Source organism: Meleagris gallopavo, chromosome 2 (genome assembly GCF_905368555.1).
Source record: "Meleagris gallopavo chromosome 2, MGAL_WU_HG_1.1, whole genome shotgun sequence".
Taxonomy (NCBI): domain Eukaryota; kingdom Metazoa; phylum Chordata; class Aves; order Galliformes; family Phasianidae; genus Meleagris; species Meleagris gallopavo.
The window spans coordinates 32,349,733-32,377,161 of record NC_139405.1 but is presented as its reverse complement, the minus strand read 5'-3'; the positions used below and the strand labels follow the sequence as shown (position 1 = coordinate 32,377,161).

At 37.6% G+C, this 27,429-nt stretch overlaps 2 long non-coding RNA genes across 19 annotated transcripts in view; one reads left to right on the top strand and one right to left on the bottom strand.

Moving 5' to 3' along the window:
• LOC104909624 (uncharacterized) overlaps positions 1–24,123 on the top strand; it is a 275,598-nt gene extending 251,475 nt beyond the window's left edge. For 11 of the 18 annotated variants that reach the window (XR_014882115.1, XR_014882111.1, XR_014882106.1 and 8 more), the window contains 2 exons: positions 17,154–17,266; positions 17,893–24,123. This is a non-coding gene — a long non-coding RNA (uncharacterized LOC104909624). Of the gene's footprint in view, positions 1–5,428; positions 5,514–14,069; positions 14,414–17,153; positions 17,267–17,892 lie in introns of all 18 variants that reach the window. The other 7 variants (XR_014882117.1, XR_014882108.1, XR_014882107.1 and 4 more) reach the window with 6 other exon arrangements.
• The window catches only part of LOC109365956 (uncharacterized), a 54,470-nt gene that overhangs the window by 3,882 nt on the left and 23,159 nt on the right, over positions 1–27,429 (bottom strand). The window contains exons 2-3 of the long non-coding RNA XR_014882119.1: positions 2,636–2,707; positions 1,485–1,588 (exon numbers count right to left, since the gene is read on the bottom strand). This is a non-coding gene — a long non-coding RNA (uncharacterized LOC109365956). The remainder of the gene's footprint in view (positions 1–1,484; positions 1,589–2,635; positions 2,708–27,429) is intronic.

The window sequence follows — 27,429 nt, the reverse complement described above, 5'->3', positions numbered from 1 at the left end:
GGGTCCATATTGTTGCAACTCCTTGAAAACCTGTTTCCAAACTGCAAAACCACACTGCTTCGTAGAGTTAACAATGTAACATCTTTTCAAATATCCAAATCTACAGTCTTCCTCCAATTAAACATTGCCTAACACCTGTGAGATAAGATGCATAAAGAGTCCACAGAGTTTAGCATATGTTCTTCCAAGATCTTTGGAAGAACTTTCCACCATTAAATGCTGCAGGAAAAAAAAAAAAAGTTTGGGGAAGATGTGTAGAGTAGATGAGAAAAACATCAGAAAAGCTGATTCAAACAGAATTGATAACACTGAATAGAGCAAAAACCTTTCAACAACTGATAGCTCTTGGAAGTCTCCTATGAACAGTTATTTTCTCAGTAGATGGGAATGGCTGTCCTAGCACCTAAGTTATTAAGGGTAGAATGATTCTGCTGACTGTAGATCATATACATTTAAAAATCACAATAAGAAACACAAACTCTGAAACAGGACTCAAGGGAGGATTTTACACATTCCTGGATAAGAGAATGGAGTGAGAAAATGCAGTTGATGACAAGAGTTTATTATTTCTTTCACTACCCAAATTGTGAATGAATCCCTTAATTTTGCTTTGTGCTTTTCTACTATTCCCAACAAATACCCACGATTGATGTTTGAATCTCTCCAGAAATACACTCCTGACAGCTTCAAGCAGACAACAGTAGAACTTATGCTTCCAACATTTGTTCTGACAGTACATGGAAGTATCATCATAAAACAGGATGACTGTTTATAGAAAAGCAAGCTTTTGATAGGTTGTATCAAGAAGGCTTAAAGACATTTTAATTCACCAAACATTCTTGGACACAATGTCCCTTTAACACAAGATCAACAGGTTCCTCAATATTTCATTTCTGAACACAACTAAACATTAGAGAGTGTTTCTAATGTCTTCAATATACATTACCATTAACACTGGCACTATACTGGCTGAAATCAAGTTGGCGCGTTACTATGTACACTCATTTGTCATTCTCGTCCTCTAGGGATGATTGTAGATTAAAGTCAGTCTGCAACAGATTGTAATACCTCCCAAAGTGTCTGGGGGTAACAGAGATCATAGAATCTTAGAATGGTTTCGGTTGGAAGGGACCTTGAAGATCAGCTGGTTCCAACAGCCCTGCTTTAGGTAGGGACACTTCCCACTAGACCAGGTTGCTCATAGCCTGGTTCATATAAGAAACATTACCTCATCCATGAAAGACAGAATGCATGTAGAAGTAATTTCCCTTTCTCTACAGTTGCAAGATGACAGTTGTTTGTGAAAAATTTTCAATGAAGGAGAAAACCTAAGAATACATTTTTTGTATTCATTTCAGATCAGTGCTTTTTCCTTTAAGAACCAAGCTACTACTATTTTTCCTCTCTTTCCACATCAATTGTGCACTCCAGAATAGAAATAGACTGACAAGCATCTCCAGACAAGTGGCCCTAGTCTGATTTACCTGTTGTTAGCAGTTGTGCGACATCTGTTAGCGCATAGCTGTCAGCTTTCAGAGTGGCTCTTGACAGATACAGCTAAGTGCCAATCACTTCTGTGGTTGTCCAGCTGAGAAAAAAATTTAAGACAGATGAGTTTGGTTCTCATTTACACTAGAAGTGTCTTGAATCTGCTCTGGCAACAACAACAAGAGATGTCCTTTCATCCTTGCTCTACACAACTAGAGTCCTTAGTATGACTGTAAATGATAGATAGACATGAGGTATTTATGTTTTCTGCAGGGCAAACCTTGAGACAGCCATCAGCCTGAGTTACTCTCTACAGTTCTACATGGCTCTGATTTGTGTATGAAAGCTTACTAGATCACAGCAAATACACAGGTTGCTCCAAAAGTAATGCTTCCTTTTTATTTTCATGGAAACTACAAAAGAACAAAGAGAACAATAACACTATTTAATAGAGCAAATTCTCAGCTACAGCACACTCACCACCAGGAGCCGTGCATTTGTGCCAGCAATAAACAAGAGCCAGCATGCCCCACTCATAAAAATCTGCACAAGCAGAGATGACCCACTGTTGCTGTAGTCACTGCTGAAATGCACCTATTATAGCTGGAAAAATTATTGTGGTAAAAATGGGAAAAGAAACAAACAGGGAAGGAATACTCACCTATAGCTGCAGATCTAGGTTCACAGGAAATACTTCAGAGGAGGAATCTCCAGAAAAAGATCCTTCCCCTGTGGCAGTCAGCCCTTAAATGGGGTCTAGGAGGGGGTGCAGCCAGCCTCCACCCCTTCTGAATTGTCTTCACCTGTGCTTCCACGGCTAACTCAGTCCTTTCCTCAGGTGATCAATCAGTGGTTCAGGCTGTGACTCAACAGTTCCCATACAGCACCACTCAGCACCTTACTGTGCTCACATCCACTTTTTGGTCTCCAGAAACATTCAGCAAACATCATGTTAATGGGTGCAAGAAATTGTAATGGGATATTGGTGGGAAAGTTCAGCCTCTACTGTCGTACAACCAACACCCACCTCAGATGTTGTGAGCAAATAATAGAACAAAAATGGAGGCATTACTTTTGGAGCAGCCTTCACATGTTCCACATGTATGTTGTTGTATTGATACTGAGAAGGAAATGGATCATAACTCACCAAAACTGCTGTAGGTGTAGGTGTCACAAAATGAAAGGTCCATTCCTTTTCTCACTTCTCTAAGTTGCAGTCCTAATGTTAATTCAAGCAACGTTGTTTATTTACAGCAATTGTCAGAGGTCAGTTTCTTCACCAGACAGCAATCATCCATAGTCTTGATACCATAATTCTCAAAATGATAAAAAAGCCTAAAGCAATTGCATTTGTTTCTTTTATGTTTTATTATGGAGGTTGATTTTTCTCTCTGAAGATCTATAACTTTTCAAATGCTTGATTAGAAATATTTCCTCAAATAAAAAAATTGTTAGTTGTTTTGGTTTATTATTAATAGTTATTATTTTTTCTAAATTTAATTTTAATTTTTATGAGGGTACAGAGGTCTCCTTACTAATAATTTTAAAGCGATAGCAAAACAGATAAATGAAAAGGTATAAACTAGATCTAATGTATCTCATGGGAACCCTCTTGCAAAAAATCCTCACTTGTATTGGTGTGCATTTTAAAGCATATTCCAGCTAAAAGCTATAGAAACATCATCTCTCCTCCATTAAATTACTTTTGTTGCTGTTAAGGGGGACAAAGCTTTCTGTTTATTTAGTGTGATAAACATCAAAAATTGCACAGAAAACTTACAGTATTTTGAAATTTGCTCTTTTCAGATGAGTTTGCATAAATTGAATTTTTTTCTGTAAGAAAAAGAAATCTTTCCATTTGTTTCTGTGGGCTGTTCATCTGGCTCAGATACTCCTGGGAGAATTAGTAGAATGACATGGAGTTATATGGGGGGATGAGAGAAAGGAGATCACAATGAAATCACCTCATTTTGAGATTTGAATCAAGCCTAGAAGTGAAATATTCTCCATTATTTTTCATATTTTGCCCTTTCAATGTTTCAGTCCTGCTACAAGGATGTAAAATCTGCTTTCGTCTAAGGTGCTCACAATGCAAGCTTTGAAATATAAGAAACAGGAAGAAAATGCTTGTTCATTGACTATAAATTTCCACACTGGAAAAAAGTGACTTTAAACAAAATAAGAAAATACAGTGGATGGGTGTTATTTAAACATATAGTTTTAATGCATCTCATGCATAGCTAATGTCCATTCTTCTTTAATGTTTCATCCAAAGGAAACAACAGGTAGTGCTGGGATTATTCTTCAGCTACACATCACCTGCTGGCAAGTTTATAACACTAATTTCTGGAGTCTGTAAGTCTCCCAAGCTCACCCTGATAAAATACAGCTTCCTCTTTCACTGCAGGCTCTGTTTCATTCTAGCTCCAATATATACTTACACATTAAAGACTGAAGTCCATACAGTCCAATTTTTCTATACATCAACTATTTAAAAGTCTAGGACAGAGCAACAAGCTACCTAACTTTTTGGGAGGGAGATGTGCGCCCAGTAGAGGGACCTGAAGGAAATTTAAGTCAGAACAAAGTGAGGTTGTCTGGGATTTGTGATGGGGATAGGGGGTGATTCAAGAAGGGGCTGCCCATTCAACATTGTAAGGAGCTTTTCAGTTTGATCAGGCAGCACAGCATTTCATATTTTACAAAGTCAAAGTGGGCAAATGGGCACCACATCCCCTCAAGGGCTCCAGACATGGAACAAGGGCAGAGCGACACCTGAGTGTGACTGTTTCACACCTCACTCCTGGGGATCCTGAATTTAGATATATTGTAGGACTGATATATCCCCTCTTGAGGTTATGTTACTCAGTAGCATGCTACTGAGGTGGCCATCAGCCCCTAACTTGGGTAGTTGATTGTATTCAGGCAGCACCTGGTCCAGACTCCCCGGTATCTCCTCCCAAAAGGAGGCAGACCTGGTGTTGCTGAAGGCACACAAGGAAAGCTCTTCAGAAACAAAGCTAAGGTGTTTATAAATAGACGAAGAAAAGGGAATATGGGAAATTTGTAGGAGATCCTGGGCCATGGTATCCAGCAATTTTAAACTGAATCAGTCCTACTGTCCTCTGCATTAATTTTTACAAGCTCTGTATCTTGCCCATTGACTTCTCTGACTGGCTGTCAGGGCATGTAAGCGTCCTGAAGAGACTGGAATGTCAAAAAGGAGTAAAAAACTGTCACGTTAATTGCTTTTGCTCATACCTTTAACTACAAGTGTTTCCTCCAGGATTACATCTAAATCTTTTCAAACAGTAAACTATTCAACAAAATTATTATTCTCTGCATGAAAAGTGATTTTAGTCTACTATAAATTGGCTGGTTTATAATTCACTACTTCATAATCTTTAATGGAAAGAGAATGGAAAGGAAATTAACTTATGTCCGTCATGTTATTTTCTTCTAAGACTCAAACCTACACGAATAGAGAAAACAGATTATCTGTTCGAGTGCCTTTCAAATTCTTTTTCATTTATTCTCTTTCTGTCTTCCTCTTTAAAAAAGTTGTGTCCATGAATGTGAAGGACAAATGCATTAAGCTGAGTGAAGCACAATTCATAAAGATGCCTAACACAGAGAATTAGATTTTTTTGCTGAACTACATCCATGATTTGCTGTCCTCATTCCTCTCCAGAGACTGGCATATTTTTACTATGAGGTCTCAGTCCACATAAGCTAGAACTTTGCATGTGCAGGGTCATTGTGCTGATATCAGCTGATACTTTCTAAGAGGGGAAGTGAAAACTTTGTATACAAAATTAGATCTAAATGCGTGGTTTTGCTCAGGGTTGTGACTGAAACACTAATTTTGCATAGAGAAGCAGCTCTACATTTTTTATTTTTTTTTATGGCTTCAACACTAATTTTCATGTTTCTCCCCTAGATTCTCAGGATGCTGCTTTATTTGGTATAAAGTACCTGGTAGACCCTGATGTTGAGAGGCAATAGGACACACAGGAAGAATAAGGGTGGGTGCAGCTGCTCAACATAAGAGAGGGCAAGAATCAATGGTGTATTACCATATAGTGACTTATTGGATCTTACAATTTTTTGCAGAAGCACTAGAAAATGCAGTCATGGGTCAGGAGTTAGGGGAGTTATTTAAAAATCCAGAGTCCTGGATCCAAACATTTATTCTTCAGTAGATTGCTGGCTTTATCTTAGGCCATAGATACCAGCCCACATCTTGTAGACATAAAATTTCTAAAAATTGCTTAGATTCCATTTGACAAATGAAAATAGAAATAAAAGTTTTTTTGCTTCCTGCATGGAGATATTGTAAAGCTAATTACATCAAAGACACAGTGTGCCATTTTCATGAATGGAGATGGTAATGGAACTGTATTAGGTTTGGGCCTTACATCTGAGGAAATATTAACTCTTCCAGGATGCGTAAGCAAAAATGTAATTAAGTTAACTAATTAACCATATCTAATGATACCTTTGTGTCAATTAAGAGAATACTATTACACTCTAAAGCTTGGCAAAAGCTACAACCTCTGTCTGGCTGCTCTGCTTTTATGCTGGCTGCATGACCTAATTGTTTTATTTGCTCAAATTTCCGTGCAAATCTTCCTAACCATTTTCCACTATATTTTGGTCTCTTGAATTCCCCAGTTTTGCAACAGGAAGAAGGAGGCCTTCTTTGCTGCAATAATTTTCCTAACAGCAACCAAAACACATTTGCACTGAATCCTGTCTCGACCTTCCACTCTACAGGCAGCAACTGAGAACTGCTGCTCCCCATTCCAGTCCTCCTCTGCGATGGCCTGTCACATTCCCGTATTTCTTATTTATCTTCCCCTTCCTCTCCTAGTGTCTGACATAACCCTGAACCAACAAACTCTTAAAATAAATAGGAATACTGTAAAGGTGAAAACGATGGTGTTGTATGATAATAGTTATCACCTTTGGGAAATGGTTGGTTGTTCTGTTTTCTAGAAGCTCTGAAAATTAGAGAGATGTCCAGAAAACAAAATTCCAGAGAGGCAGTTTGATTGAAATGAATGTGGTGGAGACTATTATGCAATGCTATCATATACAAGGGTATTGTCATACTCCAAAATTAAGCCCAAAAAAGAAGACAGAACACTGCAACTATCCAGCCAGCAAATGGTGTTGGTCTGGCACAGCAGCCAGTGTTTGTTACAGCAGGAATGAGTATTGCCACTGCATGCTGGCAATGCAACATGCATGCAACATTTAAATCTTTATTTTCATCCAATCAGTTTTTCTGAAACTTTAAATTTTAGAAGTAAAATTCTCAGTGGTGTCTTTGTTCTAGAAGGGCTTGACAGTGCTGTGAAGAAGCTTGCAAGTGTTTTTGAGCTATATCATATTGCTCAAGAAAACAGAAGAAATACGTTAAGGTTTGAAAGGAAGATAAAAGGTGAAGTCAATCTGGAAGGCAATCAGCCTATCTCATCTAGCTCTCAGTGTCCCAGATCACTGCAGAGGAGTTGGACTAGATTACCTTTAAGGGTCCCCTCCAACTCAAAGAACTCTGATTCCATGATTTTATCTTAGAGAGGGACAGTGCCAGCTAAGGGAGAAGGGGTAGGCCTTGGGAGCTACCCTTCCTGCCACCCATTGAAGTTCAAAGGATACTGGTATTGCACCAAATGCCTCATGAGAGTCATGTCTTTCCCTCAGTATAAAGGCAGTCTACTCAAAGTCAGCTAATCCAGAATCTCAGAAATGACTTGCATCACAGGACATTTTCCAACATAAAATCTTATGGCTTCCCAGGAGGAGTCATCTCCTGAGCTGTTTCTTAAAGTCTTACAGTAAAAAGAGGGAGCCAGCAGCTCACCTATCATTTCTTAGTAAGACAAAGGGATCAGAAATCAAATCAAGCAATTTTAGAGCTACGAGAGACCCTTCTTCCCTTCTCAAGAAAATAGTATGAATAATGAAGAACTGAAGCCAATTGAAGCTTTTCTGTATGTGTGCATATTCTTCTTTTTAATGTGCCTCAGACTTTACAGAAATCTTCATCCTTGCTTTGACAGTACTCCTGTGAACCATCAAATGCATTTGCTTAACTTGGAGGAAACTGGTAGCATACTATTCATCTGGATTGTATTTCAAGTCTAGTTTAAACCTTGTGGTGGTACTTTTCATCTCATCGTTTATTCATATGTGAATTGCAAATTTAAACAATTCATTTTGAGTTGCATACTTCAGTTCAGACTCTGTCCTGCTAATTACCTTCCCATTTTGCACCTCATGAAGCTCCAGTTCATAGTAATTCTTTTGATTCTTGTAATAGGAATGCTCTACCAAAAAAGTTTTCAAATGTGGACACGTTACTGGCTCGAGAGAATCTGCATTTTGCAGATAATATTTTAACTTACAGTAGTTCTTGGTTTGGAGTTAAAGTGCTGAGTGAAAATGCACTTATTAAAATGCTAACTGTCTCCTCTAAAGTAATGATAACATCATCAAATTTCGGAACTATTGGGGCAGCTAAAGCTAGAGAATTGATTGACTCTCTCACAAAGTGGTTCTAATTCAACTAATTAGATGTTGAATGGGTGTTAAAGTTCAGGTTGAGTGATTCATTGCTTTTTCAGCAGTTGTACTTGTCTCATGTAGAGTTTCTGAAAGTTAAAAAATGCCATAGTCATAGGCATAAACATGAACTAGTTTTGTGCTGACATACCTATTTTTAAAATACTATCCCTGCCTTTTCACGAGGAATATAAACCCTGATTATGCCTGTTCCACAGAAAAAAATACTATGAAATAGGCAAATTTACACAATTTCCATAAAGCACTTCCAAGATACTTGGTAGGAGCTATAAGTTACATGCTGGAAATGAAACCTTCAAAATGTGTGGTCCTGAGGATCTGCTAGCAAGCTTAATCACAGCCACAAAAATCTTGGCGCATGTGTCCCCATGCATGCCCCCTACTCTGTCTCTCATCAAATTCAAGACCTTCAGTATTTCAGTTATTCATTGTGAGAGCTCCCCACTGAGTGCTCTTTCCTGTAGGGAAGAGGCCATAGCACAAGACAGTATGATGGTAACTATCTCTAATATTCTGTAGTGCTTCAGAGCAGGTAGAGCTCAGCCCCTGAGACCTCTGGATCCACAGGGATTCGTTTGGAGGAAATCCTTTCTCAAGCAGGTCCCTCTCATGGTTTCTTGTCCCTGCACTAGCCCACAGTTTTCTAGAACAGAAAAATGGAGGGGTATGGAAAAAAGAACAGGCTCAGGGTACTGATCCAGCTGGAAATAAACCCATTTTCTTTTGCCAGATTATTTTTCATTTGGGACCATTCAGGTAATTGTGTGGCCGCATGAACTGCTGTGCTGGCATTGTGGAAGGGGTGGTGTGGGGTCCCCAGGCTCCTGCAGTGGGCATGGACATGCCTGCCACAGGCTCCAGGCACCTAATGAGGCAGAACTCCATCAGTCCTCTGATTCTATCGGTTAGCAAATTACGCCAGGTACCGTAAGTAAAATGAACTATGGAAATAGTCTGAGTGAGAAATAGAACTACTAAAACACTCAGCAGAGCTTGAACTCCAGAAATGTGGTTTAATCAGAGCTTCATATTGTATCTACAAGAAGCAGCTGCCAGTGGAGTGGAAACAAGTCAGAGCCATCCTTATTCCTGACAATGGTTAGCTCTAACAGGCATCATGGTTTTCAATTAGCTCTGGAAGAGCAGCTGAACTGCAAATGTGTAACACTGTGATCTGAGAAACACAGCCATGCCTGCAGAATGCATACGTATTTAAAATATGTTTTTAAGCAAATTGCAAAATAAATGAAATCCTGTAAGAGTTTAATTCTGCTGTCTTCAGTACCTTGTTATTATAGGGAGGAACGGCAATAAAGCCTGCACCTAGTATCTGAGGGGGAAAAACCACACACACAGTGCCCTGCAGTCCACATCTATGGGACAAAGGGATGTTTTTCTCCAGACAGACACAGGGGAAGGGGCAGATAGTGCCTGAATCCTGCATATGTGACAGGGAGCCCAGAGCACCAACATGAGACCTGTGTTCATGGAGGTCAAAGGGAAGTGGTGTGGGCAGCAGCTCAGGCCACATACTGGGAGCATCTGTGAAGAGAGACATGACCAAAGTGATGTTAAGGCTTGGCCCATGTTTGCTCACCAGCAGAACATGCATAGTAGGCACCAGAGGACAGCAGCAGCGCTCTTAGCTAAAAGGAGTTCATCTCCAGGGAAGAAGTCGCAGCAGCTGGCCTGATTATTGACTTGAAAAGCACTGAGAACTGACTATTTTAAGCAAGACAAAGGTGCATTAGCCAAGCACCTGCTGGGATCAGCAAAAGTCATACTAAGAGAAAAAGAGCAGCACTTTAGAGTAAAAGGGTGAAGCTGAAAGTGGCAGCAGGAAACTTGTTGCCTGTCAATGGGTGTTTGAACTGTGTGTGAATAAAGAATACAGAAAAGTTTATAATGAGATCAATCTAAAACTGTGCCAGCCCTTGCTTTTACTATTGACTGTCTGGCTGGAAAAGCAGGGGACCAAAACAGCTAAGGAGAGGCATGGAATCTAGGACAAAGGAATTTCAGCAGAGTCCAAACTTGAGTTAAAACAACGCAAAGACCCTAGCAGCCCCTTGGGTATATTTCACAGGCATTAGTGGAGAAATGTCAGTTCCACACGCTGAGGACGTGGGTCCTATGACCACCTGTACATTTGATGAAGGTCAGGAGAAAGCAGAAGGAAACATAGAGAATGGCAATTTGTGGAAACAAAAAGCAGTTAGTAATTGGAGCAATTATAAATATAATTTTTTTTTCTCAGAAGAGAAAGTTTCAGAACACCACCAAAGCAGTACTTTAAGGTACTGACTTAATGCCAAATAAAATGCACTAGTACACGCCATATTATTTTGTACATTCATTTTGATGGGCTGCAAAAGAGCATACAGTAGTTCCATTTTGATTGACTCAGTTGTAAGGAACTCTTTCTTGCCCAAAAACCATTACAATATCAGAAAGTTTTTCTGTTAATTACCACCACACTATCTGTTTGCTTTCTCCAACATACAGCCATGTTTACCTGCCCCTGAGGCTTTGAAGCTCAAATTAGAACTGAAAGTCATTTTTCCTTGATCTATCGTCATTCATGAATGTAAGTGATAAGCAAGAGAAATGACAAGCACACCAATGAAAACATAACCTTTTCAAAACAGAGCTGCTGAATTTTCATTGTTCTTGCTCTTGTAGTGTCTATACATATTATATGCAGAGTGAGTCCTTCTGTCATCTGGTTGCTGGAACTTAAGCTGTGTTTCCCTTTGACAGTAATACTAATTTGATTTCTCATAAGAGACACAAACATTAATATTTGGGTTAGAATTTGACACTACAGGAAAGGGGACTATAGATGATGGGATGGGTGAGCATATAGATTATAAAGAAATAGAAAAAAAGTAGCCTGTAGACATGCTACATGCTGCTTTTAGAAAATAAGGATGCTTTCCATTGGCAAAATATATCAGTCATTTACTCCAGACTCAAAGCAGATCGTTTTTCCTCACAAATTTGATGTCTCCATTACTTTTATTTCAGAAAATCCTCAATATTAGCAGAAATAAATATTTATATGGTCTCTAAAGAAGGTCCACTGTGTTTTACATTTTTTGCCTGTGTCATTGCCTGTATTTCTAATCTGCCACATGCCTATTGTGGCATGTGCCATGACAGATCAAGAAATATGAAGAAAACAGGCCTACAGCTGCAATTTAAAGCACCAGTGTGAGTTTGGAAGCATGCTGGATCATTTCCACTGTTCAGATGGTGGGTCTTCTGAAAAATGAAGTGGCCTTGAAGATATAATTTCTACAGTAATCGCTTCAGAGATGTCTCTGTTATGATCCACTAAGAGTGGGGTAGCTGAGGTTTACAAATGCAACAATAAAAGCTGGGCAAGCTGTCAGTCACATCTTTCTATCCTCTTCTCTCCCTGTGTCCTAAAAAATATATATGTTTCTTTTTTTTTTTTTTTTTTTTAATCCATTGATGGGAAATCTGAGCAGAATAACAACCACTATTCCAACAAGCCTGAACATGGCTAGTGTGAAGATGTTAGAGCTGATAACATAAAAAATATTTCAGAGGAGAAGGAAAACAGGAGCTAATTTTGTACTAAATAAGGTTTGTTGGTTTTTTTTGGAGGGTGTGAGTTGGTAGGCTTTCAAGATTCTATTCTGCCTGCCTGAAGTTCTGAGTTCCTCTTCAATGCCACTGTGGTGGCATTGCCCCAGGAATGACTATGAGGAAAAGAGTGTGTCTTCCGAGGTGATGCCCCATGATGGATAGTCAACCCTGCAGAAGCAAACTGTCACTTCCATAGCATCTGAAGCCAACCCCTCTTGTGCCTTGGTGGAGCCGTGCCGTCATACTGCCCCACTTTGCTCCTTTGACATCTCTCAGACAAATGAACAAAGGTGCTGCAATGAGAGGGAGCATCATTTTACTCTTTTCAGATGACAGTCACAGACCTCACAGTTGCGAGTGAAGGATAACAAAATGGTACACTGACTCTCTTTTGCACAGCTGAAAAAAAGTGTACTTTCATAAAGCATATTAGAAGTGAGAACATTTCTCACTTCTGTTTTTTGAGATACCACCCCTCATCTTTCTGCAAGATTCAAGTGAACTCCAAAGATAAATATGTTTTTTGGTCATTTGTTTCAGTTACAAATTAGTTTGAAAAGGGAAGGCACATTTATTACTAATAATAGTGCAAAATCTGAGATACACAAAGCCAAGAGTCAAGAAAATAAGGTTTTAAATCTCGATGTTAACTATGGGCATAAAAAAAAGAAACACAGAATGGACCAGAAATTACTGTTTTAGCCGTAAAATACACTACAATTATCTATGTGTTTTAATTATTCCAGTGTAAAATTGTGGGGAGATATTTTATAGCTATTAGGATCTATTGGAAAATTGGATAATGCATAAAAGAACAAGATAAAAGATAATAAATGCTGCTGTGTATAGGAATGAGAGAAGCTGTAATACTCAGGTAGCAATAGAGAAGATTGTATTTATAATATAGATGAATGGACTATTAAGTAATGATACATTACTATTCAGTAATAATACAAACTAGCAGAAAGAACATCACTGACAATAACCTTTCCAAAAAGTCCCTGATAATTTCTCATTCAGACATAAAAGGAAAACTCTTGTGTAATTTTATGAAAGATCTCTGCCATGCCCGACCTGTAAACATTTTGATGACATAATGCAAGTGTTCTGCCACATATCTTATCCTGGTGAAATACTTAAACTTCTTTGATAGTCCTGGGCACAAATACCTACAAACTATGTTTTATGGGAGATTCTCTTTCAATACCGAAAGTAACCCTTCTCTGATTAGAACTGTCAGATCATCTTGGAAAAGAAAAATATAGAAACTTAAATCTTAAAAATGTAAATTACAAAGGAAGACAAATTACATAAAACACTGATGGAACCGTAAAATCTGTAGCATTCATGAACTGATGATATTGTTGTGCTCATGGTGATGAATATAATGGATATAATAACTACAGATTTGTTTCTCACTCTTGTTATATGTATTTATATTCATTATACATTTCTTTACGTTCAGTTGATTGCACAGAGCAAATAACAAGAACATAAAAGTATAGCAGAATGGTTAAATAGTTGTTAACAGAAAGGTGCTGAAAATGCAGACAATCACTTTCTGTATTAAAGCCTGTTTTTTTTTTTTTGTTTGTTTGCTTGTTTTTTTAAAGATTTATATATTGTATCTATCAGAGAAATGACTTAGGCAATCAAAACCCAGCTGACTACCAGAGTTACTAATTAGCAGAAAGTTAGCAAAATAAAGTATTTTCTAATTGGCTGCTTGGTACAATCTTCCATGTGAAAAGTCTGGCTTTTCGGCTCAAGGGTGCTTTTGCTCTTCAGCAAGTGGAACAGGAGTGAGAGGAGATCAAAGAGGATGAGAACAAAGTGTGAAAGAAAAATATCAGGTGATTAGCATACCCAAAAGGGAATTAACCAAATTACTTCCTGCTTACTGAAGTGTTACCCTGAAGTACTTTCAGTTTTTCTTCTAAATATTAAACAGGAGAAACTGATTGTCTAATTTTAATTTTCACATCACACCACATTAACCCCAGCAAATGTAGTGAAATGCTATGATTTGGGTACGTGGGATTTTTAGTTTATAAATATCCAGAAGGCAGTGTGTGCTAGCAACTCCCAGTAGGTTCTGGTGGTGCCCTCAGTTATGAATCTATCCCTATTCTAAAACAGTTATTAGAAGAAAGTAATGCAGCTGTAGATGGGACCAATGGTGGCTAACTTCACTGGTTTGACAGAAAGAGCCAGTAAAACCTACGGTAGAATTGCAAAATTATTCAAAAATTAAGCAGAGCAATTCCGTAAGGAATAAATGTTGCTGGGAGAGCAAAACAGAGGACAAAAAGAGGGATCTCAAAGTAGCAAATTAAAACAAATTCAACCACAAAGTATTTATTTTTTTCCTACAGATTTGTATGCTACTTATCAACTTATTTCCTTGCCTTTGACCTTGGAATCTCCAGAGATTTTCACAACAACTTTTAATTGTACACAACTGGGCTGACAAGACAGAATTTGATCTGACTGCTCTATGCTAGAAGCCAGATTTTCATCTGCATGAAGGCTATTCCACATCACAAAAGATTTAAAAAAAAAGAGAAGATCTTTAAGAAAGTGACTGCACTTCTAACTCACCATGCTGATAGAGGCTCTCAAGCACAGTACGCTGGAAGCTTATTATTTCTGATAGAATTTGGAGTAGAGAGCATGAATATGGCCTGAGAATGATCTTTATACTAACAGAATGTTTGATGTGAGCATAAATAATATCTACAACTTTTTTTTTTCATACTTCCTCTCCACGAATTTGCAGACAAGTAGTTCTCTGGATACCTATTTTAGTTTCATAGCATCCTTGTCACCTCAGAACTCTGGGAAGTTTTCAATCTGTCAGGCAAAGTGCTGTACATTCTTTCCTTAAGCAAATTGTATTTGTGGAAAGGTCAGAATATAACTAATTGAACTTTAAAAGAATAATTGGGTTAAAAGACTTAGTGATTTGAGTATCTTTGGAATTTATCCAAACAGAGAAAACCATCTTTATTTAACACACATTAAGTAACAGTGTTGTGCTGTGGCTGAAACTGACACCACAGCTCTGCTCAACAATACATTCCTATACTTTTTGGTGAGAAAACGAAAGGCTTAGGGTTATGTATGGGATCAGTGAGAATTCAGGGGAGAAGAGCTCTGTCCTAAATTCTGAGATACCAGGGACCTTGCAAGGTGCAAATTTAAAGCATTGCCTTTGAAATCTACCATTTTTTTTCCTAAGTTCTTTGCTTCTTATTCTGTACTGGATTTCAGATATCCTTGATCAGCTTTGAAAAAATTAAGTTTGAACACTTTTATCTGTCAGTTTAAACAGCAACCTACAAACATAGCAGAAGAAAGTCTAAAAATTTGTTTTCTCTCTTTTTTCCCCTCACTTTTTCTTTGTGAATAATCATTAAAACAGAGAAAGATAATAAATGTCCTCTTATTTTTATGTCTTTTTCTTTTTGTTAACTAAGAAACAGAGCTTAGCACTTTTGAGCACCTATATCTCCCATCACCAGTTTTGCTTTCATAGGTAAAGCTCTCATCATTTCAAGGGAATAAGTTTCCTATTTATTTCTTACACCTGGTGAAGACCTCGTTCAGAGTGGACCATCTTCTGTTCCTTCTGTTGTTTGTAAGCAGCAATATCCAGGGTTCCTGTGCCAGGGACAGCCTCATGAGAGGAAAGGCTTACAGTGCAGAGGAGTCAGAACAAATGGATACTTTCTATTAATTAGGATGCAGGCCAGAAGCAGAAGTGAGTTTTCTGCTTCTTGCAAGTGCAGAAGCTCATTGCAGGATGGAGTTGTTGCATAGGCAACTTTGGGACTGAACAAATGCTGTGAATACACAGGACAGCAGCAGCAATGAAAGGAGTACCAAGGAAGAAAAATAAAATCTGCCAAGCCCAAAACTTGGACAAAATAAAACTTCTTTGAATAGGGTTTAAGTCATGCTGAGTGACATGAAGGGGGAAATGCATCTAACAAGCTGGTATCCTTAAGTCCAGATTCTGCCCTGGCTGCTTGTTGTTAAAGCAGCTGGTGCCTGCATGCCAAAGGGGATGTCTTCTCAACAGGAGTTGCTTAAATGCAAAAGAACTAAGCTTTCTCTGCAGTTTTAAACTCATGAGTTAGTTATCAAGGATCTAGAATATTTGGGGGCTACTATAAGTGAAGTTAAATGAATCATTTCCCACTGTTCAGGAAAGACATCAATAAATACCTCAGGGCCAGCTCCAGAATAATTAGCAGAGCTGCTATGTGGATACCTGCCCTATTGGGATCTACTGATTTATGTCTACTCTTTCTATTCCCAACTGCTCAGTCTCTAGTTTGTCACTTCTCAGACCTGCTTTTGGCCCCCACATCACACTTCCCTGCTGCAGTGCCTGACTGCTGTATGTACACTGACAGCATCATGCCCCAGCCTCTCTTTAGTCCCAGGGAGCCATGTCTACCTGACCAGACATAGCTGTGCCTACAGTAGGCAGCAGCTGGGCCATGGGGAAAGACAGGCCATGGCAACACAGTGGGCTGGGAATAACAGTAGATCTCTGCTGCTCACCTGTGACAGAGCTGTGAGGAGACCTCAAGGTAGAAAGGAGTCTGTCATTTCATAGTAAATAACATTTCACAACTGCTTTCTGTCTGACATCTATCTGCTTTTCTTTTTTAAAAAATATTTTTAAAATAAGCTGTATTGTCTTACTGTCAGAACAGACTGTTTGTCTGGGACATTCCAACAAGTTTAGGAATCTGTCCCATATCTTTCATCTGTGTGGAAATGCCGTACTTTATGATTAGCATGTTGGAGTATGCTTTGCTGGAAGGATGGCCCAAGATAGAACCTGTAGTGTCTGTGTCAGGAAATATGCGCACACTTTTCACACCTAACCATTATTCCTACACCAATTCTTCATGCAAAGGATGCACAAATACCATTTCATATTTGGCAGTAACACTTCCCAAGTAGTATTGGAACAGATGCAAATAAATGAATCTGGAGGCTATTTTGTGAACAGACCCAAAAAATCCCCTGAACTGGCTTTCCCAGGTAGCGAATGATGATGGTAATAGGTTCTCTGTAGACCATGTCATGTTTTTTTCTCCTCACACACCTTCAACTGGGGTGTGTTCAGAATGAAACTTGTAGAACCTGATAGTATGTACCATCAAAGAATTTGAAATGAACATCATTGTCAGCAACGCTATTATAGAGCTCTTTCAAAATAGCCACCTTATGTTATCATTGTATCTCAGTAAAGATATATACAAAACGCAAACAAGAAGTTCAATCCTCGTTACAGAAGCCACTCAAAATTTTTAAGTATATACTAACCACCACCTAAACCAAAGTTCTAAAGCCAACTGCAGGCTCTGCTCCTAGCCTTTTATACAGCATGCTGTGTTAGTTAATAATTGCTTCCTTAAAACTGTGTGAATTAATCCTAGATGGTCTGGACTTTTGTCAAAGCTCCTGTTAGCTGGAAGTAACTGCCAATTTTGCAGATCCAGGCTTCTCATTGATCAACAGGAAGGAATGGAAGTGCTATTGCTTCTTTCAGGTAAAGTAAACCCTTAGGAGACTATGAAAGGGGAGGAATAATTTTTCTCTGCTCTGGGGAAGAAATCTTCCTAAGAACTGTGCATTGGATAAATAGCTGAGATTATTTTCTCAATTTTCTGATCTTTACATAAAAATATATTGAATTTTAATGCACAACCTTTTTTTCTTGGAACAGTAGAAGGCAAGTGGAAAGAAAGAACAAATAATATTTTAGGATAAAGCAAAACATTGTATTTAATGATTCACTTTGGGAAGAAGCAAATAATTTTCCTACTATCTTGCTCTGATCATACCATGTAACTTCTCACAATGCCCTTGTTCGTCATAGCATAGTACTTGATATCACTTTTAACACACACTTTGTCCAGTGTCTCTCCTCCTTACCTCTCACATCATTTGCTGGACTGACAATTGTCTAAAACATAGGGTGACACCAACAACTTCTAGCATTTCTAAAATCTTCCTGCAAAATCCAGCACCTCTAATGCTGCCCACCACCTGGGAGGATCTCACTCTCTGTCTTACCAGTCCTTCCACTGACATCACACACCAGTTTATGTCGGTACGGCAAAGCCACTTGGCTTATGCTACCATTTCTTTGCTCTTTTTTTTTTTTTTTTTCAGGGCCTGGCCAAGCTGAAATCCCATTTCATGGCTCAGAACCACTCAGAGATGAAGAAATAAACACCCTGAATAAAGAAGGCTCAAGTTCATATCCTCAGGAATAAACTGCTGAAGAGATTATTAACACAGAAGAGGAAAGGTCATTGACACTTTGAGTACTGGTAGTAATACCTAAGAAAAATTGGTAGATGCAAAGAGAGAGACTGTCTATAGAACTGAAGGAACAGTAATGCTGTAGTCTGAAAAATGGGGAGTACATGCAGCAAACATAACCCTCTTGATTCACTGCCAAGTAATTAAGTGTACCTGTAGCCTGCCTTAAAAACGTTTCCTATTTTCAATGCATTTAAAGTGAATTCACACATCTAAGTGATTATACTTTTGTATACTTTTGATTTCACTGCAATCTTGGAAATTTTGCCTCTTTAACTTGTCACTCATTTTCTTAACAGTGCTTACTTGGGCTAAGTAAATGACAGCAAAGTACTCTTGTTTCTAAACAGTGAGCACCATGAAGCCACCTGGATGGAGCTGCACTGGGCAAGGCCTCTTCATCTACACATGGCCCAAAGGCCCTGAGCTCTAATTTGCATCTAGCTTGGAAGCTGGCCCTGGTGACACCCACACTTCCTCTCACTCAAATTGCTCTGTGATGTCATGGCATGCAGAAGAAATACATAGCAGAAGCTCATGATATTTGGAGGACCTTCACTTTTGCCACTGGTATTATGGGCTGCATACAGTTATTAACAAAGGAGTTTCACTGATGTAAATGGCAGTGTTTTTGAAGTAATTCCAGAGATGTAGACAGAAATGAAAACATGTACATTCCTTCTAATTAGACAGAATCCAGTTGAATTAATTTCAGCAAAAACTCAAACGTCCTTTTAAAAACAAATGTCCTTCACCACAAGAAAATGATACTGAGAAAAAGAAATGCAAGAGAACTCAGACAGTTATCTTTTCAGATTTCAATTAAAAAGAAAGTACTTGCCTGTGTTTAACATAGAAGAATCAGGATTTCACTGTTCTTGCAAGCTCGTGCAGAGATTGCACCAATATAAAATCTTCCTTCAGTCTTATGGGAACATATACTTGTTTTATTTCTAATATCTCTATGTGCTTGTGTATCCATGCAAACATATATATATATATATATACATAAAGAGAATGGATATATAGGGAAAGTGAATATATATATAAAATCCAACATGTATCAGCACTTACTTCACAATAATTCCTGTTCCTTTTAAGTGATTCTGTCAAACACTTGCAAACAGCAAGTAATTGCGGACACATCAGACAGGAAGATTCTCACTGTAATCATAACTGAGAGAGTGTTCTGAAATACTACAACCTAGGCTGCAGTGTTTATAATTTAGGTCGGAAATTTCCAAAAAGCCTGTGTTTTCTGAGCACAAATAAGCAGACCAAATGATTTATATGCATTTTATAAATTCTACATAACTCCTTTCCTGATTCATTGATTCCAAGCATGTTTTTAGGTTTATTAATTTAACAGAACACTTTATTTCTACAAGGAGAGAGTAATCATTTGTGAGCTTTCCAGACCGTTTTAGACTGATGTAGCTCTTCTAATCTGCCCGTTTTCTGCTAAGGAGATAGTGTAATTAGTTTGTCCCTCTCAACTGTTTTCATAAAACCTCACAGGATATATGGGCTACTTTCTTCCCTGCTGCTATACAAAAAGTATTATCTTACAATATCTCCAGCTGAGATATTATACCACAAATCCTTTTCAGAAGCTGAATTTCACAAGCATTCCCAGAGAGCTGCAGATAAAGAGGATCATATTTGTAGGCATTAGTGAGAAGGAAATGAAAGAGCAGATACACTCTATGGTAGGAACTCAAGTAAAATTAGTCATCAATATGTGTCCACTTGGAAAAAGATTGATTGAATGTAGGTTTTCTGGAAATGAATATAGGAAAACAATTAACAGGTATCACATAATACTGTCTTCATGTAGAAAGCAAGAAAATCACCCTCAGCTGAAGGTGAACTGCTTAGCAGTAACTTAAGCTTTGTTTTGTGGGTTTATGAAGGGATAAATAAAGGACAGACAAAATACCAGCTATGTTAAGATGTAAAAGCATTGTAGGAAAAAATCTAATAAAAAGAAAAAGAAACACACCAAGTTCCTTTCCTGAAATTTGTGATAGCTTTGCGGAAGGGTATCTTTGAAAACAAACAAACGAAAACCTGGATTTATGGAATTCTTATTTCCATTGAAATAATACTGCAGATACACTGTTCAAGTTAACCACTATGGACAACAGAAGATGATCTTTTGGAGGGCTCGACACTATATGGATTTCAGACAATTTAGAAAGAAAGGAATACCTGCAATCTAAGAACAGTTTTCATGATGATACAAACTTTGAAACTAGAGTAACACTGGAAAGAATTACTGTACTTAAATAAGGAATACGAAATAGAATCTGTTGTTATCTCTAGCCCTTTTATGTATGCCTTGCACATGTTCCTGAAAGGAAATGATTTTCTTGAGAACATTCTCATGAAAAGATAGAAGTGTGAACATTCTGAAAAGTATGCTTTTTTGCATGCGAATTCCTTCTAAGAATGTTCATACAACTGCCTTCAAAGCTCCTTGTGAGCTTGGGTGCAGTTCAGACAGAGATGTTAGTTATGTTGCAGAATAGTAGCAATGGATAGCACAACAGAGCAGTATGAAAGGACAAACACTGCAAGCACCAAACAGAGCAAAGTGTTTACAAGTGTCTTTCAGTTTGCAAGTAGTTTTCATTCAATCCTCAAAATAACTAACAATGTCTAAGAAATGCATCCTAGGTATAATCACTCCTTGCTCATGAAGAAATGGGGATATTCTCACCATTTGGTGTAAGGGCATATGCAGTCTTACAGCTGAGCAACAGGGAGATCCTATTTCACATTCTTCAATCCAACAAACTAAATGGCCTAAAATCACGTGGGGTTAGCAAGGGACACATTTAAGAAGCACAGATCTACAGCAATGTCCTTCATTGATAGACCTCAGGAGGCAGCCTTTGCACATGTAGGAGGTACTGACAGATCCACAGGAGCAAAAATAAAGCTGTAAAAAAAGGAGGAACACAGGTAAATACAGCCTACAGAAGGGCACACATTTATTTGTAGCCCAAAGTCCATGACTCCAAACCACTGTCACTCTAGCCCTGGCAGCAGCCTGGGGAAATGCCTCAGCTTCCAGCCAGGGTCAAGGCTTTCTCTCAGGAAAGTATTCAAACAACACGTGTTGGCAGGTAGTGTGCCCAATGTGTATGTGTATATATATAAACATGAATACATATGTAAATATTTTATACCCTTGGTAGGTAATTTACTTCCTAATAAGGAGAAAATACACAGAAATGCAGTCAAAGGTTCAGTCATTTTATTATGCAGCTGCTCAGTTTAGGATACTACTTACTATCAGATACATACTGCCTAGAATTTAAATGGCATCTTTTAGTTTCTTGAACAAAAAGGAAATACTGAAATCACTAAGCAGAAGACCACACTTTCCATAAAAGCATGATGGTTCTACTTTGCTATGGTAGGAGCTCACAGCAAGAGAAGTCTTTCTAGAATGGCATTTATTGTGTGCTAAGATTTCTAGCCTGGGTTTTTTTTTTTTTTTTTTTAATTATTATTATTATTTTAGTGGAGAGCTACTAAAAATGACTAAAACCAAGCGGGAATTTAAAGAGTTTCACTGTCTGTTTGATCTGCCCTGATATGATTCAGGATAATGTGACAAGCATTATTCCATTTCTTGAGATGCTATCAAGACTTGGATCTGGATTATATTTTCTGATAAACTCATTTGTTGCATCAAGAGGACCAAGAGGTTCACAGACATCCCTTTTGCTCTGTACGCAGTATTGAGGACTGAATCAGAAGTACCTTTATTAAGTACGCCAATAAAATGACTGAGGGGAAATCAAGGAGAGTCAAGGATCAAGGACACAGCAGCTGGCTGGAATATCTTGGTAAGCATGGCTACAAAAGTCTGTGGAGGCACTTCCTCATATTGCGAAGAAATTCAGGACATATTTATGCACACAAAATGTAGTCCTTTTGGATATCGGACATACAGAAGGTCTAGAATTCTGCTTACTTAGCTTTAAATCAATAACAGTGCACTCTGCATCCAACTGAAGGTGTGTGAGCATTCGTCTGTGAGTGAAGGAGATCATTTACATCTGTGAATCTGCCAAAATCAAAGGAGATGTTGGTTTGCCCCAATTACATTTTTTTTTCTGTGTACTCTACTAAGATACACTTTCAGAAACATTTTCCAAAGATTATACTGTCTTGCTTGCATGGTCAATAATTTGATTGAGTTCAATACTGGCAATATTATAAAACAAACATATGAGTTAGTTTTCACTATCTATCTTGCTGCTGTATACTTCATGACAGATTAAACTTAGGTTTCTTGTGCATGGGAATGACAGTGGCATCATAGGAAGAGGTATCCTGTCCGTCAATATAGAAGGGAGAGATTTTTCCTCCTCTTATGTGGAAAGGGAAGTGGATACAAAGAATGTAATAGTCAAAGGAGAAAGAAAACAGTAAGAAAAAAACATTTTAATAGTGGAATAATATATAATCTAAGCCTATTAACATAACTGCAAACCATTTCCACAATTGTAAATGAGTGACAAAAATTGGGGTTTGTGAATCTTGAAGATTCACAGAAATGCCAAAGATCTGTAGATTAAATTTCAGTGATCAGATATTTTCAAATAATTATAAGCTGAAAGAATTTTTTTAGAAATCTCTCTTAAAAAAAAAAAAAAAATGGTAACAGATAATCAAACAGAACATGCGGTCATGTGATTGTGCCAGACTGCATAAGGAATTAAGCCATTATTTCTCGTTGTAAATAGTTTAACAGGCAGCATCAGCAAACTGTAGGCTCATGGAAGATGACACAGCTGTGACTTATGGTGAATGCCTCTTTGAGGACTAAGTTCTAGCAGGAGTTGCAAAGGGAGTACAACTTGTGCAACTGACAGGTGCTAGAGGCTGCAACAACTTACGGATTTTGGCAGAGAAAAGGGTGTGGAGAAGATAGATAAAAATAAAGTCATTGCTTGCTTGCTTGTTCTCTGGCTTCAGTGAAGTTTTCCTGTTTTCCTCCCTTACTGTCTTTGTACATTAAAAGGGCTCTGTATTTCTCCTTGATGTGATAATTAACAGAAACACCCAGGTCTGATCACGCATTCATCATGGCGGTGCTCCCACAGGCAATACTGCAGGAGGCAGTCAGTTCTGTTTAATGTCTCTGTAAGTAGTATGGAGCATTTTCAGGCATCTCAGGCTGGTGTCACAGTTTTCATTACCCACCAGTGTTTGGTCCCTTGGCCAATTTACGATCAATTTGCTAGCTCTTGTGGTCAACGCACACAATGGCCTTCTTGTACATGGTTGATGGAAGGCTTAGGGATGTAAGAAAGCAAAAATGGGGATGCCTAAATCAAAATAGGAAAACAGAGATGGCACCATAAACAAGAAAGCTGACATCACCAGCTGAGCAGAGCAATAGCTATCCAGTCTAATGTACCTTAGAAAGTATGACAAGGATTTATTTGAAATCTATTATCAAGGGCAAGGGATGCAGTCTAGATAGACCTTGCTTTTGGAAATGTTTACAACACACAAGGAACAAATATTCTGATAAAGTAAAACGTACATCATCTGCATGTGTAGGAGGTCCCTGTTTTAGTTTTTCTTGCACATTTTCATCCAAAACAATTTGAACAATTTTTTGTTATGTTTCAAATGCTGTAGTAATTGCTTTGCAAAAATTAATCTGAACTATCTCCTCCGCATTACCTCTCCATCCAGAAAATAAATGAAATTAGTTTATTGTGATTTCTTTTTTAAAAATAGAGTTATTTTTATGCTGACTTACATCCAATCAAATTACATTTTTTATTGAGACTGTAGATGTTGCAGCTTAACTGAGGACATAGCCGACGTGATTTGTAGTCACAATTTCATCACTCAAGATGCCCATAGCTTTCTTCCTCTTCATATTTTTACACATTATTTCATTACTGATTGTAATCAAATTGAACCAGATGGTAACTGTCAAGTTCATATTTGTTACATACTCTGGATGACAAAGCCCCAAGTAAACTCATTGTAATATTTATTGAGAAATTAATTTATGCAATAAAGCTTGTACTAAAGGCTGGATTATTGCCTATTATTGAAAGTAGTTACTGAATAGAAGCAGAGCAATCTTTGGAACATGCACAAAGGCTCAAGTTCTAACTAAATTTTGTAAAGAAGCCTCACTATGCTTTTCAGTAATAAGAAGATATTTCAAGGATGAAGGTGTCCTGAATGAACTCTTGTGGGGGATGCATTTAATCCCATAAAGCCAATGAACAGCCTTTTTGGAAACTACTCTGGGCTGGGAAGAATTTATTATTTCAAAAACAAGAATGTAATTCTCAGTGTAGCTAGCATTGATTTAAATAGGGTTGGAGGTCCACTTCAAATCATGCTCAAGCTGGGAAAATAGGAAAATCTTCATATTTTTACTTCTCTTTTCTCTTTTCCATCTTTGCTACAATTTTTCTTTTTTTTCAGCCCACTGCAATCATCAAGAGGCAAAGATGTTACAAAATCTTTCAACAGTCATATTTTTATTCAGATTTCAGAAATTTCTACTTTGGAAATTTGCAAATATATTTTCTTTTTGTGAAATACAAGTATTATTTTTTTCAAAGGCCAAGTAGAAAAGGGATGGAAAAGGAAAAAGTGAAAAATGAAAGTGAAGCTAAAATATTGGCAGATGTTTTATGTAACATGCATTAAGATTGCAAAAATAATGTTTGAAATGAAGAGTAAAAATTCTGCCAGTTAATATCGATGAGGAGAAAATGTACCATTTCCATTCAGAGTGTTGTATTTGAAGATTCCTTGTTCTAACAGAAATTTCCAAATTTTCAGCTGCAAATTTAGATAAGAAAAAGAAAATGAAAAAATCAGAACAATCTAATATTGGCTACACTAATGTGTAATTTTACACTGGGTAAGTTTTGTGCTGATAATCATAGAATCAAGTTGGAAAAGATCCTGAAGATCAAGTCCAACTATCCATCTAAACTACTAAGTCCATCACTAAACCATACCCTAAGCATGACCACCACCTCTCTTAAATACTTCCAGGGATGGTGACTCCTCCACTCCCCTGGGCAGCCTTTTCCAATGCCTAATAACCCTTTCCGTGAAGAAATTTTTCCTTATATCCAATCTAAATCAACTCTGGCAAAACTTGAGGCTTTCCTTTGTGTCCTATCACTTATATATAGGTACATGAGCTATTTGATAAGCTATATATGTTGAATGCAGATAATTTTCGTTTTTTTTTTTTTTATCTGAAGGATAATTTTTTTTTTTACAAAATTAAATTTTACATTTGCGAAAAGGGCATTTTTTCCATGGGAAAATCATCTTAATGAAAAATTTTCAAATGATGCTGATTGTTTTGTTCCTACCTATAAGTTCAATATAAAATATTACTATTACAAAGTTTCCTGCTATGCCTATTAGCTATAACTTGTTTATACAGAGTTTGACATTTGTTTAATATTCATTCTTCTCAACGTCAATTAAACAAAAAGCTGAAGAAGCCCACAAAAGAAACCCAACACTTTGAGAGTCACAGCTTGATCTTCCCTTCTGACATCATACAAATTAGCCTATTCTTATTTAGCACACAAGATCTCGAATAGTATAAACTCACTGCAACTCAAATATTTCGTGTATATTTACTTTCCACTGTCAACTTGCATTTCTCTTTTTCGTAACAGTTTTAAATTTGCTTAAAAGAATAATGTACCAATGGACTTTAAGAAAGTCTTTGTAAGGAGAGGATCTGAATACCCAGTAGATATGAGCCCCTACCTTTGACTTCAGTGCAGACTGTTGGGGTACAGAAGGAGGACTGGGAGCTCCAGCTATGCTGTAACATCAGCAACAGCGACCTAACCAAGGGGAGCTCAGCAAACAGATGAGAAGGGTTTTTCACACTCAAGGCAAGATCCTTGAATGTCATAAGACAGAGCAGATCTGGTGAATCAAAGTGAGAATTTAAAGAGCTGGAAGCACACTGAAAGTTCCTCATTTCTGAAGGCTGTTTGCCTTCCAGGTTTGTGCCTGCTTCTTTGCCTGTTGATGTGCAATTCTTCTCCTGGATGGCAATGGCTGGCAGCATCTCCTGCAGTCTAGCGACTGCAGGATGCATGTCATGTGCCAGTCTGCAAAGAGGAACAGCTGTGAGACACAAGACATTGGGCTCACATACAGAGATTTTTTTTCTCCCAAATGGCATCTCTCTGCAGAGATGCTGTACTGAAAATTTTGTATAGTCAGGATTTGCACAGATAATAAGCATTTGGCTAAAAAGAAATATTTAGCAGGGACTTAGCTAACTGGGTAATCTGCTAGAAGCAAAAGCTACAGAGTAATAGAAACTGAATAGCATAGCTATATTGCCAATTATTATACGTGCAAAGGTTGGACCATCATGTTATTCCAGGCATTAGTATTCAGATATTCTGAACTGGATTTTTCACAAAGCATTCTGTATCTGAAACAAATGGCTGATTCACATAAAGCTTAATGAAGGTCAGAGCAAAACAGATCAGAAATAAACTCCCTGTTTTCTTGCCACAACTTACATAATCACTCTCATTATATAGAGTTTAAAGATTTCACAGTCATGCTATGTGCTACAGTGCAGAAAAAGCAAACCATGAGAATCCTTCTGAAATTCTGTTTATGATGTATTTGTTGAAAGATAATCCTATAGATTTATTTATCTGATTGAAATATATGTAAGCTACAATCAAAATCTTTCAAATATAAATGTTGCCATTCCCACAGTAAGTGGTAGTTTGCATTAAACAAAACGAGGCAACATTACTCAGAGATTTTATAACATTATTTTCAAAATATGCATGTTTTCTATTCTTCCAGAATAAAATTAATAATACTTCAGTGGGTCCTTTGGGATAGTAATGGATTTTTTAATACTTTTGTTGTGGCTATCTCCTCTATAAGAATTCATCCATGAAACTGTTCATTAAGGCATTTAATTCTCTTTCTATTAGATATTAACGTTTTCCCATGAAAATACCACATCAGACGAGCAGTAACCAAATAAAATTACTGATTAAAAAAGAAAAAACAGAACTATTTATTTTGGTGAAATGTGGTTGAAATGTTCTTGTAAAAAAACAATATCATTATCTCAACAGGGAAGTTTTTACAGCATGGCCTTACTCTGAGAAATAAGATTCTGTGAGAGTACTTGTTTGAATAAATGTATTTGAGTATTTTACAGCCTAATCTAGTTCAAATTGCAGTGTAAATCACTTAGTACTCCTGACATGTAATAAAACCAATGCACCGTTGTTTCTTGAATGTTATATCGCATATTTGTTTTCAGAAATAATTGTATTTTTTGACACCTCTGAGACAAAAAGTATA